This window comes from Leopardus geoffroyi, chromosome C1, assembly GCF_018350155.1.
Source record: "Leopardus geoffroyi isolate Oge1 chromosome C1, O.geoffroyi_Oge1_pat1.0, whole genome shotgun sequence".
Lineage (NCBI taxonomy): Eukaryota > Metazoa > Chordata > Mammalia > Carnivora > Felidae > Leopardus > Leopardus geoffroyi.
Window position 1 is genome coordinate 117,965,792 of NC_059328.1, and position 7,627 is coordinate 117,973,418.

The following is a 7,627-nucleotide window of genomic DNA, read 5'->3' on the forward strand; positions in this document are numbered from 1 at the left end:
CACGTACGCACACAGAGGGCATGGACAGGGGGCCAGGCCCACAGCCCCCCGGGACGGCCGATGTGCCGTGGGATAAGCACCACCATGGAAGCCACACAGGTCCTTGCCAGCAGGTCTAAGTGAACCACCAGCGTGTACAAAATGACACGTTTTTCGGTTTTCCCCAAAATATCAGAGCTCAGGCCGGGCTGATCTGACTCTTTGAGATAACGCTTGGCAGGCCCTGGGCAGTGGCCATGAGTTCCGGCTCACCAGCTCCCTACCCCTTCCTGCCAGGCCCGCTTCCCTCATTCACTCGCCCTGCCTGTCCATGTAGAAACAGAGGGGGTGACATCCACGCCACTGAGAGCCCCCACACGGTGTCACCGGAGGCCTCGCTGGGTACACGCATCCCTGGAGGAGAAACGTTCGGCTCACAGTGGCCGTGGCTCATTCCTACCTGCGCTGTGCCAGACCCTGTCCCAGGATGAAGGTCAGCAGCTAGGGCAGAGAACCCTTAGACAGAGACAGAAACTCCTCTCTCCTGGGAGGAAGTCCAGAGGGAGACAGCCCACGGCCGGCTCTTCAAAGTCATGGAGAACCCGAACTCTACCATCCATTGGATGAGCCCAGGTCTTTGTGGTCCACGATGGGCCCTGGGGCCCCAGGAACGCTCTCCCACATGCCGAGCACGCAGCATGAAGACAAAGAAGTGGGTAAATTGCGTGCTTCCTGTCTTCTAAGGAAATTCCCGGAAACTCCACACAGCACTTACGCCGGGTGGCCCCGTGTCCGGCCGAACACCAGGTTTGTGTTACCAAGAAAGGCGGGAGAACGGGTGGGCTGCCAGAAGCCTCTGCCACGGGATCTTACGCACTTAGTTCGTCTATGCCTCGTGTGGCATGAATATTGGCTCCGGGGAGAAACCGTAGCGCACAGAGGTTCCACGTACGTGTGCCAAGCCTCAGCCTGTGAGTGGCCAAGCGTCCAGTTCCCACTTGGAGCCCGCACGTCACGCTGCTTCGTGCCTCTGTGCTTGGCTGTCCCAGCTCTCTTAACACGGAACTGATCTCAGAGAAGGCCAGATGCCCAGTCACTGTCAACCTTCAAGTTTCTTGCCACTGGATGGCATTTCTCCTTCCCCTTCCCCTTCCTCCTCCTCCTCTTCCTCCTCCTTCTCCTTCTTCTTCTTCTTCAGGGCTGGGGGTGGGGTGTGATTTGGCCCACCTACGGTGGCAAAGTCCAGCGATGGGACACCGAGGTTCACCCTGCGAGCCCAGGCCTGTGAGGACAGTGTCTCTGGAGGGCAGGAGGAGAGTGGGGTGACGATGGGGTCCCCCTTAGGGGTGGCAGGACTGCTCCCAAAGCGGAGGAGCCCCCAAAACAAAACGGTCTGATCTCATCCAGCAACCGGTTACTTATTACCTCCATTGTTTTCAACATCACCCTTGGCCAGCGCTCAAGAGTGGCTTTATTTTGCAAGCTGCTTTGTGTGTGGAGACACATCCGGGGTTGATAATGCTGCAGACCAGGATGTTTTGGTTCTTCCTTCTTTAAAGGGAAGATCTTGCTGCCACCCGACTCTGCCTCGCTCTCCAGATTGGAAACTATGTGACCCTCATGATGGGGTTTCAGTTGGACACCTCGGGCCAGATTTCCAAGCTGAAAGGAACATAGAGCTGCACCAGGGCCAAACACATACTCTGGACAGCTGGGTATGATGTTTTGTCCCATCCCTTGAAAACAAAGCTGAAACCGAGCAAAGAATTGCTTTCAAATCAAGTATTTGTTGGCACATGCGTCCCGTTGGTTAGAAAACATGTTTTTTTGTTTTAAAATTAGATTTCCCTGGAAAGAACAATGGCAAAATCAAAGGGGACAAGTGTTTGGTGGGGCAGAAAAGAACAAACTCCTTTGCCCCAAACCCCTCGAGGTCGGGGAGCGCCAAGCTGCTCGCGGCGCCTGGCTTCCTGGCTTGAGTCAGAGGACTGGGCTCGCGGCTCGTCGAGAGCGGCGAAGTTGCCACCTGGGTCCCCGGGAGGCCACCGTGCAAAGCATCCAGACAGACATCTCGCAGCGCTGGCCAGCCTGTGCTCCGACCCAGCTGTCACACTACCTGAGGGCGCCTCGGGGGCCTGGCATCACTGGGATGACCCTGCCTGTGATGCGCCGCCCCACCCCCCACGCGCCCGGGGCTCTTGCTGCCCCAGTGCTGCCCTGCTGGGGGCCGGCACCTCCATGCAGCCCCAGGCTCTGGCCACAGCTGGGGAGACCAGACTTGGAACCTTGACCCAGGGCGGCTGTCAGTAGCCTGGCTTGAGAGCCTGGCCCAGAGCCCAGCGTCTGTCCCGCCAAACAGATGCTCTCACTTGGGGCTTTTGGATGCGAAACACACAGAGAAGGATCCAGAGAGCAGGGAGAGACGCGCGGAGAGCAGGCAGTGTGTGGAGGCCGTGAGGCAGAGGCCGCCAAGCAGCACAAGCCATCGGAGGGGCAGCAGCGAGCCTGAGGACAGGGAGTGGAGGGGGTGCAGACGGCAGGTGAGAAGGAGGAGCAAGAACTGAGGCACAGCCGCTGAGGCCAGGGTCCGGGGACATCCAGAACCACGGCCGGGCCTCCAAGCTGCTGCCAGGTGGCCAGAGATGGCACTCTACAGAGAACAGCTACGCCCTGGGTGATACGCTGGACCCCGCATGCACTGTGATACCTGCTCAGGTGTAACATTCATATACACTTCAGGGGACGTTTTCCGGACTTGGGAGCAGCAGGCATGTACACAAAGGATAGCTCTTTTTTTTTTCTTCCAGAGTTGTAGTCAATTCCCCACCTCTTCCAGGAAGCCCCCCCTGACTACCTCTTCACCCATAGTCCTCAGCCCACAGAACTTGTCCCTGAGGGTTCCTAGAGTCCTGTTAGAGCCTAGCCCCTCCATGTTCCATCTCCCACCTTGGCCACAAGCTATCCAAAGACAGGGACTGCTCTGGGTATCCCTAAATCCCTGCGGCACTGAGCTTGAGGCCTGGAGTGTGGCTGAGGATGCCAGGATGTACTGGCAGGTGGCCTGGAGGCTTGGCCTGCATACCCCATGATGGAGTCGTATCTGTAGGCAGCCCCACCTGTGCCCCCAGACAGGGAACACCAGCCCTAGTAGCCTCCTAGGACAGAGACCTTTGCCCTTGGCAGAACCAGGGGAGTGGCATCGGCCCTGGCCTTAGGACAGGAGACAGGTGGCCGAGCCCAGCTGGTGAGTCTGTTGGCATTTCAGAGAGAGCCAGATGCACAGGCCAGGGCTCAAGGCTGGACCCTCATGGAAAGGTGGGGAGCTTTTCTCAGTTGGTGCTATCTACCCCTTGGCCATTAGCTAGAACAGTCTTAAAAAAACAAAAAGGCCCTGGGGCTTGCTTTCCTCAGGCAAAGGGGAGGTGGAGAGAAGCCACAAGCCCCCAGCCCAGCCCAGCCCCAGCCCTCTCTGCCCACCCTGCTTTGTTCCACATTCCGGTGCACCTGTCCACCTCCCTTGGAGACTGTGAGCTCCAGGAGGCCAGCAAGGCTGAGTTCCGTATCTCCGCGTCCCCAGCAGCCAGCACGAGGCCCGGCATGGAGAAGATGAGGTTTCTTGGGCAGAAGACAGAGATCGGACATCAAGGGGAGTAGGCTGATCTTCGGGGACCTGGACGGGGGCAGAATGAAGGGTGGAGGGCTGGGCCGGAGAAGGAGCCCTGCAGACACTGGTGGAGGGGCTTGGTGGGCACCCCAGGAGGGGCCAACTCCAGGGTGGGAGGGAGACTTGCCTTGCCTGCAAAAGTAGAAGCCATCGCTCTGTCTCAAGTAAGGAGGAGCGGTGAGGGCTGGCCCCAGGCGCCACAAAGGAAGTCACAGGAACTAACAGCCAGGGACAGGACAGATCAGAAACGCAGGCTTTGCTATTTTTTAATAGTCACATGTATGGTCCGTAGTAGATGCTCAAAAATTTGTAGTTACCAATTCTCTCAGCAAGCCCATTTGGGGAGGGTTCCTATTCCCCCTTTCAAATGAGGAAACTGAGGCCCAGAGGAAGCACTAATCTTGCCGAAGCTTAGACACGGGTAAGTGTGTAGGCGGAGATTTGGATCGGGCATCTCAGGTTCCCGAGGGTAGGCTCTTTCCACTCAGCCCTCAGCCCCGTTCTGGAAATGGCCTCAGGTAGGACACAGAGGTGGGGCTAGTGGGCACCTGGGGCCAAGAACCCCCCTCACCTGGCTCAGGAGGAGCCAGTGGCCCTGCGGACTAATCCGCTCAAGCACCATCTGGCCAAAGGGGCTCGCCAGTTCCCCCGATACCTCCCCTCCAAGTCAGGCCCTCAGGCGCCGCGTCCTTCAAAATTTTTGTCTTCTTAATTTGGGGGAAAGGAATAAAAACTGGAAATGAAAAGTGATTGCACAGCCCCAGCGGCAGGTGTGGGGGTCACTTGGAAGCCCTGCAGCCATAAGGAGCTGGGCCTGGCATGTCTCGTCCCTAGGCCCATCTGCATATCCTTAATCACGATTCCAGCCACAACTGTCCATATGCACGGCTTTCGGGGCAGGACTTTCAGGGCAGGAAAGACGGAGTGAGAAAGATCAGCTGTCGAAGACTACAGCGCCACCAGTGACTTTGAGACATAAAGCTTTCCGAATTCTGGGGTTCTGGCCGTTCGGATTCCTGGGAACCCAGTGTCACTACCCGTCATTGACAGGAGATCTGGGGGTACCCGAGTGAGTGAGTGCCCACTCTGGAGAGCAGATAAGGTGCCGTCAGGTTCTATGCGGGAGAGAAAGATAGGGAGAGTGACCAGGATGCAGCAGGCCGCAGGCCAAGGCCCCAGGCATCCACGAGGTGGCAGGTGGCAGGACCAGAGCCAGGGAGTGACGGGGTTGGAGAGCAGGATCCTGTCACGGGGCCGTGGCTTAGCCACACCTCACGCCAAGCCTCCCACTGCCTGGTGAGGACCTTGGGTTGGCGACAGCACGGTGACTGGCCGGCACCCCACCCCACGTGCCCTGCCTACACGCACATCCAGATTCTGATTGCCCGGGGCACCCGTACATCCCAGGACTAAAAGTCTACTCTTGGCGATGGTGTGAGTTAGGGTAGGCTGAACTGCTGTAACACATAGACCCCGGAAAGTTACAGCTTAAACCCAAGAGAAATGTATCACTCTCCCATCAAACGGTCAAGGATGGAGGTTCTAGGCTGGCGGGGGCTTGGCTCCATGGGGTCCTTCAGGGATCCTGGCTGACTGCAGCTTTGTGATCCTCAACTGGGTACCCAAAGGCCACCCTGGGCATCCACCCTGGTCAGCGGGAGGAAGGAAGAGCATGGAGGGGTGTGCCCAGGGAGTGTCCAGGGGCCGAGACCGGAACTGGTGCGGCTCATGTCTGTTTGCCTTCCTTTGCCTAGAACTCGGGCACGTGGCCACATCCAACTGCAAGGGGGCTGGGATACGGAGCCTGGTAGGTAGCCTTGTGATGAAGGGGAGGGCAGGTGCATACAGGGGAGGGGTACAGAGACGTAGAGTCTATTCCCCTGTCCCTGCGGTGGGGGGCCAGGGTGGAGGAGTGAGGTAGGGGAAGCCCCAGGCCTCCACAAAATACATTGCCATGGGGAAAATAAGCAGGGCTCCAGCCTCTCTGCCCCATGCCCCTCCCCTGCCACGTCAGCAAGCCTGGCCAGCCCATGCCCCTCCCCTGCCAGGTCAGCTCTTCCATTAGCCGCATGGCATCCCCCCCTTCCCACCGGCCCCAGAAGCACAGAGATGTTGTTCTGATCTTCCTTAAATGGGCACGGGTCTGATTTCATTTGGCTCAAAGATTTCATCCACACGGAGCACCTGCTGTGTCCCGAAGCCTGGGCCAGCCCTGTGGGGCGGTCACAGGGGGCGCTGTGGGGAAAGCGCAAAGGATCACAGTGGATAAATGTCCAACTCCAGGCTCCATGCTGGGTGGGGCTCAGGGAGTCTGGTGCAGAGAGAAGATTCCAGAAATATGAGCCTAGCAGCAAGGAGGATGCTGGGATCACAGAGGTCCAAAAGGAGAGGTCAGGGGCCCAGGTGAGAGGTCACCTAGGAGGCCTGGGGGGCAGGGTGCTGTGGAGGGATGGACAGTCGACACTCGTATCTAAAGGGACCACTTGTCACTTAGCAACAGCTGCTTGGCACCTGGCAGGAATTGGCACCCAGTGTGGCCCAGTCGTCTGATTTGTCTAGAGAAGCCAGAAATGCAGGGTGCGTGTCTGTGTCTGTGTGTGTGCATGTATGTGAGCGAGTGTGTGTGTGCAGAGAAACAGAGAGAGGGGGAGAGAGAGGTTGAGTCTTTAGACACCGACCGAAGGCTGAGGAAGCTTGGCTGCAGGCAAGATTGAGTACTGGGGCCACCCTGGCACCCTTTGCAATAGAGATACACCCAGGGACCAAGTGACAGGATTCAGAAGGCTCTGACCCCGGTGACTGGAAGATTCGGGAGCCTGACTGGTGACCGAGAGGCCTAGTCACCGTACTGAATGGGCCAGTTTCTCTGTTCCAGATGCCTGTCGTCATTCTTCACTAACTCGCACAAGAAGCCGCTGGGGTGGCTGTGGTGACACCCCTTCCCACAGCCAAAAAGGCTGCGCTCAGAGAGGTGTGGTCACCGTGCAAGGTCACACAGCTCACAAGCAGCCCTGCGAGGTTGTGCTGAGCCTTAAGGGTGATGGGGACCAGACCCCCTCTTCAGGGAGGGAAATGGAGCTCAGAGCAAGACAGTGATTTGCCTCAAGTTGCCCAAGAGAGAGGCGGCAGTGGGGACCAGGCTCCAGGCTGTCTACGTTCATTTCCTTTCACTGGGTGCGCTTGCCGGCTCAGCCCCCAGGGCTCCTTGCACAACCGTGACTGCGGTTAGAGGCTTGACCCTCCCCCCCACACCCCCGCAGGGCCTCATCTCCCACCCCACCCCACCCCACCCCCCCACTGCCCGGTACAGCGAGACTTTCATGAAGCACATAATCACCTGCTAACTTATCTTCTTGCTAAACCTGAACTTTGGTCCACCCAGTTTCCGAAGCCGGGCCCACCTGCACTGCACTTCTGGCAGGATGTGAAGGACACCACGGGAATCTCCCTGAGCTCAGGGCTTCTGCAGATGATTAATGACGCATGCAGCCTAAATTTAGGACAGGGCACATCTGCCCAGCGTGGCCTGGGGAAGATCTCTGTCTTGAAGCAGAGAGCTAGCCTCGCTGGCCTCAGGTAACCCTTCCCGATGGAGACCATCGTGACTGGGAAGGCTCGGAGTCACTGCTCTGCCACCCCAGAAAGGGACCGACCTTGAAGTCCCTGCTGGGGTGGAAGGACTGCCATGTGCCTTTCCCCTCTTGTAAAGAGGCATCCGGGTCCCAACTGGTGGAGAAGGTCCCCTGCAGTTTAGGCTTCCCTAACCTCTTCCTCCAGCCCCCTTCCCCTCTCCCCTTCTCCATTCAAACCTCTCTGGATCAGCTGCCAGGATCCCCCTAACTCACACCCACTGAGGTACAAATCACTGAGAATGGCTTACAGGCTGCCCTTCCCAGAGTCATTGGCATTGCAAACAATGCTATGGTCATTTTATCCAAAAGGGTGATGTCTCAGCCATCAGCAACTGGGAATTTTGGAGATCCC